Source organism: Ixodes scapularis, unplaced genomic scaffold (assembly GCF_016920785.2).
Source record: "Ixodes scapularis isolate PalLabHiFi unplaced genomic scaffold, ASM1692078v2 ptg001568l_1__unscaffolded, whole genome shotgun sequence".
In the NCBI taxonomy this organism is placed as follows: Eukaryota; Metazoa; Arthropoda; class Arachnida; order Ixodida; family Ixodidae; genus Ixodes; species Ixodes scapularis.
The window spans coordinates 3,122,130-3,134,913 of NW_024610167.1; the positions used below are offsets into that span (position 1 = coordinate 3,122,130).

Below are 12,784 nucleotides of genomic sequence, written 5' to 3' on the forward strand. Positions count from 1 at the left end.
TTAGAGCACAAACCCAAGTAAAGGAATGCATTTGTTACAAGGACTGAATAGTAAATATTGTTCAAGGTGTTTTGCATTGAATATAGCTGATCTTGCCTCTTTTTCTTTTTGCTATGGACCGAGTCCAACTGCTGTAAATGTGGCTGTTAGGATTGTTCGAAAGCTCAAATGGCTGACTAACGGGCATTGGGTCTTGTAAATTTATTTAGTGTGTTGACTGCTCTATGCGAATTTTTTTATTCATTGTATGCAAATGTTATTGGTATTAAAAAAAATTCGGAAGAAAATGTCATAGCTGCTGCACTGGGCTATTGTTAATGTTGATGAAAGTAAACTTCACAATTTGAATAAAAAATCATTTGCTATTTTCAATTTTTGAGTTTTTTTTTTTTTACAGTATTACCTGCATTGTAAAGTTTATGGATGATTTAATGCCGGACAGGCCTTTCAGATATTTTGAATAAATAAATAAATCAATCTTAATACTCCAGAATTCATGGGTCATGCTCATCCGCCAAAAGTTCAAAAATGAGAGACGGAAGCTGGAGACTGACCGTGTGTACGCAAACCGACCAAAGTTCGGCAGCCGTGGGAAACAACCAAGGGCGGCTGTCGACGCTGCATCAATGGAGTTATAGCGGGGCAAAGTTGGCGCAACACTGGTCGGTGATTCAGAGCTCGGTGTAACGCACATGTGTTTTTTTAATAAAATTACAATAATCGTCCTTGTTTAATCCTTATGCAGTCCCAAGGCTTGGCTCCCAGTGGAGAAGACGAATACAGTCTCACACAGCATGAGGCCTGGTTAGTCACGGGGGGACCAAATCGAACCCCGACAGGCAGCAAATGTGCTGCAGGCCTCAGTTGACGCATTCCGAAGAGGTCAAAGACTTGTGCAAGTTATCCATCGCTGAAGCTATCGACAAGTATCTATATCTCAGGGACATTGAATGGGTGAGTAGTTTCTTTTGTACGCTATTTGTAGACGGGCTTTATTTAGGAGAACCAGCTTACACAAAGCTGCTCTGTTTGTAAGAAGCTGTAATTTTACGAACTTGTTCTCTGAAGAACATAGACATTTTTTTCCACTGAAACAATTTAACATACATAACATACTGCAAAATGTAACCCCAAAGCTGTAAAAAACAACAAGGATGACAATACTCAAGGGCTGTGTGTTGTGTCGTCTTTTTTTCCCCAGTCTCTCAGTTTTGTCCAAAGTTATGTTCAACCATCACCAGCTAGTTTGCGTCCTATCTTTTTGTTCATAAAACATTTGTGAAAACTTTAAATCAGGGGCACAAAGTGCTTCAGCAAATTCCTTTTAGGGTAATATGGGTTCAAGCTGTCGCTTAACGGTTTATGACATACTACGAAATTACTTCTCAGAATTAATGTTTTGCATAATTTGTTCAGTCAAACACCATTTTAATTATGACGTTTCTGCCTTTAATATTACCTTAAGTAACTAGCCTAAACCAAGGTTGATCATTTTTACATTTCGGAGCTGCACTATATCTATTAGCGATCTACTTCAGCAGTACAGTGCAACCTTTAAAGGGATACTTCAACGAAATTTGAAATATATCCGTCGTGTTCAAAAATAAGTTCAATATGATCCACAATATCCGTAAATGACAATTGCACATTTGTATTTTGAGCCCGGTGGCTGTATTTTTGTTATAAACGGCCCACTCTAGCAAGCGCTCGGAGAAGGCCCAGCTTAGAGCATGTGACATCCGACGCAATCGTGACGTAGGTCGTCTCGGGACGAGCAAAGCTGCGGCGAGGCTGACGTCGAGGGGATGGCCTAGTCATCCCCGCCACCGAAGCAGCTGCTTTTATACGAATTTTGAGTGACGGGTTAATCTTTTATAATCTTGTAGGGGGATAATAGCTACATCTGGAACAACGGGAAGACGGGAGTTCTTCCTTCACCTCTTCTCTCGTCGTGACCGGAGGCGAGACACTCACCGTCACTAGCTGTCAAGGATCCTGGACGGGCATTACAAACGAGGCGTTAGCGACGTCCACCAGGTGCTCTTTGCAAATCGTTTAATTCGTTTTAAATTTCCTTTTCGTGACTTTTTTAACAAGATATTGGTGTGTTCGATGTGATACTGCTCCTTTGAACACATATAGACCATAAAATACGCGCCGAAATTTCGTTGCAGTATCTCTTTAACGTTCGCAAGTTCCATATTGCCGAAATATTCACGAAGCCAATAACTTGCGTAATTTGAAGGTACATGCATGTCTTCAGTCTAATTTTCAAATTCCAACTTTTATACTCATAGGTTAGTGGTCATGATTATGTCTGTCATCGCATTTGTAAAAAAATTGAAGGCACGAAGTAAAGGATTCTACAGTAGTTGTGCGACACGACAGAATGCTTCAAATGTGTTAGTAGGCTAATAAAATATATTTAATAACGAGGTGAAAAAAACATTAAGAATTTCACTGTTCTTACAAATGCATGGGTTTTATTCAAACGCTCACAATGTTTCAGTTGATTGAGGATTTCAAGCAACTTCTGAAGAAAGATGTGAATCAAGCGGTCGAGGCGGCGTTCCATAAGATTGTGAAACTTGCTCTAAGAAGAGACCAAGGGGGATCCAAAAAAGACCTGAAGCCTTTACTTGGAATTTACTCGCCAGGAACCGGTGCAAGACGCAAGAAACGTAAGTGATGATTCGTGTATACGAATAAAGGGCATACGTATGATCTGCTCAAAGCAGTACTATACCGCTTTGAGCATAACATATACCAACAGAAAGATGGTATGTTACCGTGTATGTTTAAAAATGCGCAGATGTTCAGATTAGTGTTGACACGATGTGCCTTCTCTATTGGATTTCTTTTCTCTTAAGGTTAACAGATGTGTGTTTTTGTAGAACGCACCATCTGTTGGGGTACTATTTTCAACACAGTTTTTCTCATCAGTTTTTATTATGCACTTTTTTAAAATGTTGCCTATTTTACCGTTAGCTTGTATAGTGTAAATTACTGTGCAAATTGAATGGGTGCAGCTTAATTTACATATTATTGTTTAAATTAAATAGTGGGCCATCGATTTAATCTGAATAGTCACACAAAACACAGCAGTACTACGGTACAAATGGTTGCATTTAATATAACTTTTTTTATGTGCATTGCGGTCTAATCGTTCCCTTAGACACAGATGGAAGTGGTAAGCAGTTTTTTTATTTACATAAAATAGGAGTGTTGTGTGCAAAGAGCAGGCATGTGTTTAAAGATTTGCGAATAGTGCAGGATAATTCTGTCACGGGAAATGCTTTCCTGGATTCAGGACTTAAATTTATTCCAAGGGAAAGTTTTGAATGAAGGTACCTCTTCCGTTAAAGTCATTCGACATGCTTGTTCTGGTTTCTACGTATCCAGTTAATTTCACTGCTGCTTCAAAATAACTAAGACCAAGCAATGTTTTATAACAGTCTGCGAGTAATGACCATTGACCTACATCACAGGTGCTGCTACACACGCATTTGTCGAATGGTGCAAGCTAAGTGTAAATGCAAGTACTTCAATTTAAAGAAAAGAAAAAGCTCAGAGGACAGAAAGAAGAGTTCACTTAATTTAAAAATATTCCATATTTTGGCACAATAATTTATCCAGCATATAAATGTCGTGATGAAGCGTACCTGGAAGGTATATTTTGTTTACAAAAATGTATAATATCGAAGTCACCTTGTTAAGTTCTTGAATCTTAAACGTACCATGGAGCATCAAGCATGCATTCATTTCACAATAAGCGCCCACCAGCTAGATCTGAAATGTTTCGAAGCTAAGTACATGAGACGCTCCTTTGTGTTATCAGCTTTTCCAAACACGTCGCTGCAAAGTGGATGAAGCCCGCCATGTCATGTACTAACAAATGCATATCCTCCTGTTCAAGAAAATCACCGAATATTAAATGGACGCTTGCTCAGTGTTTTACAGATTGTCATTTCTGAAGGACAGCACTGCCTGTCTTCGTCGAACACATTTCTTTATCTTTTAGAGCAGATGTAAGAATTTGTATCTTTCTCAACCTATACGTACATTAGTCAAAGCGAAGGAAGTGATTCCCCATAAATAGTTGCAAGCAAGGCACTTAGTCACCACCATGTCTGCACATGTGAGCAGGTTTTGCAATTAGATGCCTGTCTCAGTTACTTTCACTCACACCCTGGGTGCGCTTGCACTCATGGGGCACCAGCTGGATGCCACGCCTGCAACTGTCTTTAGGAATGTTTGAGGAAAAGAAGTCTTATATTTAAGGTCATTCATTAAAAAATGCACTCTTAGAATAATGATGAATCCGTCGGTTCCACTTGCATGCATGGGCTTTTTAAAGCCTTGCTCTCCTTCATTATCGTGTTTCGAATGAAGACGTGCAATGTATTTGTTTCTAATTTAGCACGAGTAACATGTGGCTCAGTTTTACTATGCGTTTCTGTTGCAGACGTTCAGGCCGTACGTGCCCTGAAACTCCTGGCAAGAGTACTTAAGCAGCCTATAGTGCAACTCACATGATGTCTTTGCCTTCGGTAAGCTTTCACTTAAAAGCCCCCATTCCAGAACATTGTATCCGTTGCACAAAATTATATATAAGTGGTAATGTATTTTGGCCATTAGAACAAAATTGTAAATATGTGTAAGGCCCCCATGCAGTTTTCAGTTTCCTAGACTTCCCATGATAACATAAAAAAAGGAAAAAAAAACTCACTTTAATGTTGCTTGATTGTGGTGTAACTACTGAAAATCCTTTTTGACACTGGTAGGTCTAGTGGCACCCCATGCAAAGGCCATTTTTACCATCATCAAGAATATCTCACAGTTTTTGCAGCAAAAAAGAAACCTACAGGCTTATAAATGAAATATTTCTAACAGGAAATCAGATGTCTAACAGTCATTTACTGTGAACCAAAATAATATTTTAAAATGCGAATATATTTTAATAATCGGGATTTCAGCATAGATACTTCATCATATTACAACTGCAATTATTTTTCAACAAACATACCTATATGAAAGCAAACAGAAAGCATTCACTCATCTCAGCACAAAATAACAGCCGATATTTAAGTATTGAGTGCTAGTCAGAGCTCCTTTATGTGGCCGACGTGTGTTGATCACATAACAAAAGAACTTGAGTCAGCTAGAAAATTCTGCCTTTATAAATAGATATACAGGTGTGCACCATGGTGACTGCGAACTGTATATCTAGAATGCTGTGTTTCGTTTCTTTTTAGGAGGCGAAGAAACCACTTACCCCTTGCATCGTATTTTCGGGCCCGGGGTTTAAAGAGGCCGAAGCGCTCTTCCTGTACATCGAGAAAAGTCGACTGTTGCGCGTCATAGATGCAGTGGAAGGGACCACAGCAATCATGACCGCCCAGTGAATGTTTATTCAAAGTACAACAGAAAAGCATTTAATATTTCTTGTGTTTTGGAACACCTATTTTAAGGGGTTTCGATTTCAAGGCCCAGGAGCATCGCCCAACGCTCCTGGGCTTTTAAAGATTGGGTAACCGGTACATATAACGGGTGTTTCAGCAAAGACTGACAAAAATTCCTAAAATTAGTGTAATCAAGGTAAAAGTAATTTTCTCGGGACAGCATTACTCTTGGTGGCAGACGTCAGAAAATGTGCGATACTTACTAGTTAGTGCGGTACTTCATTACATATAACTAATTAACTTTATATTAAGTGAAAATAAACATAAGGCTCGAACTAAAACCTTGCTGAGCGTCATCGAAAACCACTTAATCAGTAATTTTCAGAAATATTCAGGACATAGGAAGCGTAGTATGCTAAAGTTACCACTCGTGGAACAGATACAAGGCTAGGGCTTTGAGAAGAGACGGAAGAATCGCTCGGGCGCCTTATCAGACCACTATCTGTGTATCTGCTGCACGAGTGGTAACTTCAGCGCACCACTACGCTTTTCACGCGTTCAAAGCCTTTCTGAAAATTACGAATTTTGTGCTTTTTGATGACGCTCAGCAAGTTTCTGGTTGGAACCATATGTCTTTTTACTAATGAAAATGTTAATTAGTTTTTTTTAATAATTAACAACCTAATTTGTTAGGTATCACGCATTTCCGACGTCCGCCACCACGAGTAATGCAGTCCCGAGAATATGATCTTTGTACTTCGAATACACACATTTTAGGAATTTTTTCAGTCTTCGCTGAAATACCTGGTATACTCCAAGCTGCTCGGGTATCGCGCTCGGCAGACATTGTATCAGAGGATTACAGTCATGATCAGTGGGCTAATTAACCTAAACATGCGAATTAATTTAACACTTTCGTAGGTCATATTGCAGCTGCAGGTTTTAACGCAGTCAATGTCAGAGCCAAAATCAGTTTAAACAATTTGCATAAAGGCAAGAGTTTTGATATATTAATAGATCAGTTTTCTGATTTTGTCGCGCGATTCTAAAAGTAAATACACAGTAAGAAAGCTCTGTCCTCAATGATGCCTATGAGGGGTGACATAGTCGTTTCGGTTTCTTCGTATTTAACTGGCCACCGCATCTTTGGTGGATATGCCGATGACATATTGCCGAGAGGGTAACAGGGTACCAGAAAAGTGTATGTCACATTTCTATGCACAATCTAGAGGCCTTGTGGCGTTTTAGTTTATAGCTTCGGAATTGCGTGTCAAAAACGCGGAAACTGAACTCTTGATATTGCAAAGCACTTTGCATTCATTCAAAATCTTCAGATTAGGTTAGTCTCTAACTTAATTGCTCTCAACGCTGCAATGAATACAAAACGCATAAAATTTTTAAATGAAACCCCGAAAGTTTAAGTTAATTAGTCTACAGGTTATTATTTATCATGCGATCTGGTGTCCGTTGAGCCCGATACACATAAAGTGAAGATGTTACCCGTGTATACTGGTCATCCTTTTTACATCTGTACGCATTAAAATCATCCACCCTATATTGTCCCTCTGGCGCGAGCGCGCACACCATGCTCTTTAGGGAGCATGGACATTGAATGAGCTCGTGCTTATATACGCCGAGGAAGCTACGCGTGATAAGCTACAAACACTCGACGCTGGGAGTTTTAACATACTGAAAGGTTGTATATGCAAGACGCACAAATTAAAAGAGTATTCAACTTTCATATACACCTTTTTTGTCTTTATTCATTAGTGGATGCATGCATGAGGCAACCACTTAGTTAAGCAAGAATGCATTAACTGTTTTCGAAGGTTTTCAGCAGCACAAACATGTTTTAATATTGTGGCACTGTCTCTAAAGGTATGAACATGTAGTCAGATTAACTTGGCTGTATACAGCCCATGCACATCATAAACAGGGCACATGCACTGAAAAAAAAGCCAGACTAACTTGGCTGTATACAGCCAAGTTAATGTGACTTTTTTTCTCAGTGCATGCATGTGGGGTGCCTGTAATGTGCATGTGACACCCTTACACCCTTACTCGTGTTTCTGAGGGTGCAAGGGTGTAATGGTGACAAGAAGACCCCTCAAAAAGGTGCCCAAGAGTCCAACCAACGAGGTAGAGGGGCTTAGAGCGATAAACCGGGGTTCCGGTCTGCACTCGAAAGTGACCCCCATAAGGAGGCTGCCATTGTACGCAAATTTGACCACACGTCACATGACCAAACCAAATACGTGACGACACAGGAAAGATGGCAGCGCCCATGCAGCGGCTGGCCCCAGCTGGGCCGGAGCTTGTCGGATACTTTGTTGGTTGTCGTTCGTCTCGGCGAGTTGATTTCAGACGCGGAAGCCGTCATATGAGGCCGGTCGAAAGCGAGTTCAGAGTTCAACGTGGTGTTTGACGTAGGTATAACGTGAAAATACGGCGGAACGGTGTGCATTTCGCTGGTGACCGACCGGGATATTGCCACGGAAGAGACAATCTGACCTACGTTGCTAGGACCTCGGATTGATTCGGATACCGCTAGGATAAAATTTAAGGCGACGTTTCTGTGCTCTCGTTTACCATCGGAATCTTCGAGGTTTTCAGTGAAGCGTGTGCAATATATTTGGATACACATTTTAGCGACGGAAATTGCGTGAGTAGTGCTTGGCGGTGTGCAATCGTGGTGCAGCTTCGATCAAATGACCGAGGGCTTACTTCGGTTGTGCGGCGCACCGGAAGGCTGCCTTGAAGCTGGTAGTTCCCGTGCCGTGCTGAATGATGCTGTGCTGCTTACAAATTGTTCCGGCGTAGAAGTGCACTTTCACGGAGCACAGGTGTGCGGCGCACCGAAGAGCTGCCTTCAAGCTGGTAGTTCCTGTGCCATGCTTTAGGTGATGCTGTGCTGCTTCCGAAATTGTTCCGGCGTAGACGTGCACTTTCACGGAGCACAGGTGTTGCAGTTGGTATTGATCCCGCTGGTCTGTCGCACGTTTCGTCAACACAAACGTTTCATCCACACTCGTTACGCGAATTGCAAGCTGTCCGGACATTGCATCGAGCGTGTTACGTACCCAGCTCACGCCGCTTTGTGGCAACAGTCTGCAGTGGCTCATTACCAGAAAAGTGGTCCCACATCCATTTCAGTTCAGTTCGTCCACGGCAGTCGCCAAACCCCGAAGGAGAGGATTTATTCGGACAGAAAGCCACTAAAGCAATGCAGCTTCTTCAGTGGTCAGGATAGATTCTCTTCTGCGAGTTTTGTTATACTGTCACGGATCCTTGTTCCAGTCCTAGCTTCTATCAATATTCACTATTCTGGGACACTGCAGGTCATGCTCAGCAGTAATCGTATGTTGTGGTGGAGGTGCTGGGCACCCATAGCCCTTCACTCTGTGTGAACCCGGCGGCTCTTCAGCCGAGTTACTCGATAATGGGACACGGCTGGCGGACTATCCTGCGTCTTACACCCCCGTCGAGCCGTGAGCAAAGTCCTGACCCGATCCTGGCAGAACAACCGCAAGACGACCGAATACCACAAAAAGTAACCTCGGAAATACACCACGAAGCACCTGAAATCCGAGCCAGTTGCTGCTACCAGGAAAAACCACTGGAATTCGGTCTCCTGTCAGAAAATCCGAAGCTGACTAAGCCAACAATGACAAATCTGTAGCAGCAAACCGTGTCCCCTCCCACCATTGTTTGCATGCCCGTCGCAAATCACACTCCGACGCTTTTTCACGCAAGGTGTATGAAGACGTCAAGGACTGGATTGAACAATATGACAGTGTCGCCCGCCACATTGGGTGGACAGACAACCAGCTCCTGCAGAACCTATACTTCTCGTGGAAGAAACTGCCGGCGCTGGTCTGAGAACCATGGGAAGTTTGCAAGATCGAGCTGAAGCGCGCATTTGTCAGCCAACATCAACGAGAGAGAGCCGCATTCTTGATTCTGTCCAGGACACTGCCCCAACGAGAGCGCCACCACACTCGTGGAGGATGTTTTGCGCTTGATCGAGCGCCCACGCCCACGCCGACCTTGATGCTACAGAAGACAAGCCCACGCCCCTCACGGGAGGGACAACACCTTCGGCAGCCTTGTCCGCAACCCCCAACAACAGTCGAAGTGTTCATATCACCGAGGCTTCCAACATGGAATGTGCACTGCATGCCCGAGCCTGGCACTATGAACAACTTCCCGGCGTCTCGACACTCGAGTTGTCCAGCTACTACTTCGACGCCAGCCTCCCAGTCATCCACGACATCATCCACGACGTTGTCTGGGAGGAGATCAGGAAGCTACTTCCTGCCATCAGTTGCCTGGCTTTTATTTTGATTGCCGAGATTGTTTCGGAACAAGTTTGACAGGTATTTCAACCGAGACTTCTGCGAGCGAAGCGGCATCTGACAAACCAAGGGCAACTTACGCCACAATGGCACGACGACCGCCACCGGCTGCCTCTTAGTATTCAATGCCAATTCAATGAGACACTCTAATGCCGAAGCATTCCCGACATCGTGTGTAGGTTTGTGCTCAACAAAGTACACCGAGGAAAACGTAGGTGATGCGAATGTGCGACCGAAAACCGCTTTGCTTCCACTGCATGAAGCCGACCATGTCTACCAAAGCAGCCCGTACCAATGAATTGGTCTGTGATGGTTCGTGCCAAACGACCCTCGATTACGTCTCGAGGAGCGACCACGGGAGATTAAGGATTACCTTCGGCGACCTTTGTCCCTGATGCCGAAGGTGCTGAATCGAAGATTCTGAATCCCTGATTACCCCGAAGCTCCTCATGTCCATCACCTCAACAAGAGGTAAGTACGACAAAGCAGGTGAGCGGTGATGCAGTGACAGTGGATTTGGTGTTGGTTGTCGTCCAAGGACAATACCTAAAAATTTGCTGACATCAATTTTCTGTGTCCACTCCACGAAGCACACAATTTCCAACTTTGAGGGAGAATGCCCCTGAGTGACTTGAAGGAATAGAATGGTTGGTTGCTCTCAAAAGTGAACTGCAAGCATCACCAGACTTGGATAGCAAACAAAAATTGTTGCCAGCTATCAAGTCAACGGTACAGCAAAAGGCACAGCCACATAAGCAATACATGCCCGAGCTTGCTGCATTGATGCCGAAAACTACCAGGAAAATTTTCGGATTAGAAGCCAGCCCTGCAGCTTCAGTGCATCAGACGTCGGTGGCCGCACATGACGTATGATTACAAGACAGCATCAGTCGGTCAAAGTTGCCACTCGACCAAACTGAACACCGACGTGCCAGGAGCGTCATCCGACAACAAGGTCCACAGGTACTACGACTGAACGCCTGACACGAGACTGTCGCAGAAAGAACTCGTTATGGAACCATTTCCTAAGAATCAATAATTATGTAATCAAGTGGAAATAAACATATTTGATCCACTAACCAGATAAACATATTTCCGCTTGCCTTCATGCCTTGAGAGTCTACACACCGAGAATTGTGTCCACTGCACGCTCTGGACCTTACGAGGACACTCGCATCTCTGACCCTTCAATATTAATTAAGGGGTCATACCAGACTGGCAGACTTCTTGCAAGGGGCTGCACTCGTTCAGACTTTCCTGAACATGTGGTGCATCCGAAAACCAACTCCAGAGATGTGAAAATGTTATTTATTAATTTATTCCTTCCAGGGGCCTTCATAGACATTGCAGAGAAGATACTTAAAACTACACACATGATAATAGCATTAAAGCACACTGCTGTAACTTGTTAAATGGAGAAACAAACACACCTCTGAGCATATAGTTTAAAAGTATGTGTTGATGCATTGTTATATAGCATGACACTTCCTATATGTATGACACAATAGACCCTTTGCAGAACCTTATCAAGCAACACAACTGTCACCATTTGTTTCGGCGTAAAGCACACGAATGGGCCCCAGTTCACGTCGAGCTCTAATGCAGCATTCGAGTCCAATACGTGCTGAGCCGAATTCACAGTGATGGCGGACATAACATTCTTGTCAAACAAATGACCAAAGTATGAAAGCCTGGGGTAATTAGAGTAATAGCTACTGTAATTCGTTTCATCACAATTTGGCAAACGGCAAAGACTACAGTCTCGGTGAGCCAATTTGCACGTTGGAGAGAAGCACATGACAACATGTCATTCAGAGTGCTTGTCTGCACAGATTTGTCACATACCTTCGCTCTGTTTCTCTGATTGGCTCGAGGGGGCTGTGGCGGTTGCCCTTTTCCAGGTTACAATGATACGAAGTATAGGCAACCCACACTTTTTAAAAAAGTCTATTGAAGAAACCGAAAGGAATGGTAGTCAACATTTTTCAACAAGACTGCTCTCCAGGCAAGGGATGAACACAAATATGAATCATCTTACCCAGGTAATTAGAACAATTAAATAATTGACCGACTAATACGATGCACTCTTGATGGAAAAGAGTATAGCTGCAATAAATCCTACAAAACAGAAAAAATGCGCAGTTAATCTATGCATGCACCAAAACAGTTGTTCTTATAGCAAGTCGAATAGCTTTGAAGCAGGTGCCTGCAACGATTTATTCTTCCCCACACTCAGTAAAACGCCATCCCCGTAGCTGAAAATAAGGGTGCACTTTGCACTCACACACACACAAAAAAAGAGGAAGAAAAGCGATCGAATGTAGAATCGTGGATTAGCACAAAAGAATCGCAGGAGCTTCCTCGCTAAAAGTTGCTATGGTTGTTCGGTGAAGGAGGGCTGAACCAACTTCCCTTAGGCCCTAACGCGACGTATACATTTCGCGTAGATTCTCAGATATTTCAACGTTCAAACAAAGCTAAGAGAATGCGAAAATTTCATGTTAAAAGCACTCAAAGTTCTATCGGTCCTCGGACACATCCCGGAATCCGAGCACCGGTACGGCGATGCTGTCTCACAGGCGTTAATATCCAGATGATGCAGAGCGATCTTGCGCAAAAACGGTATAAAGTCTCATTCCTCAGCGAGCACGAAGAAGCCCGAAGTCGTCGGAAAGCAGCTGCACATCACGGCTACCGCGCACCGAACAAACTCGCATCCGCCAGCTCTGGGCGCTGCCATCTTACCTGTGACGTCACGGCTCTTGGGAGGTCACGTGACGAGTGGTCACATTTGCGTAAAATATGGCGGCAACCGGGGGGGTGCCACTTCCGAACTTCCGGTTTATCACTCTAAGCCCCTCTACCTCGTTGAGTCCAACACACCTTTTTGTGAGGGTGTAGGGGTGTGAGTTATAGACACTCAAAACCACCCTTAAGGGTGTAGAAAGTTTACTGTGCACCTTTTTGTGAGGGTGTAGGGGTGTGAGTTATAGACACTCAAAAACACCCTTAAGGGTGTAAAAAAGT

At 43.4% G+C, this 12,784-nt stretch overlaps 1 pseudogene; it reads left to right on the forward strand.

Annotated features, from left to right (window-relative positions):
- Positions 1-317: 317 nt before the first annotated feature.
- On the forward strand, positions 318-5,890 carry LOC115319300 (annotated as a pseudogene).
- Positions 5,891-12,784: the final 6,894 nt, after the last annotated feature.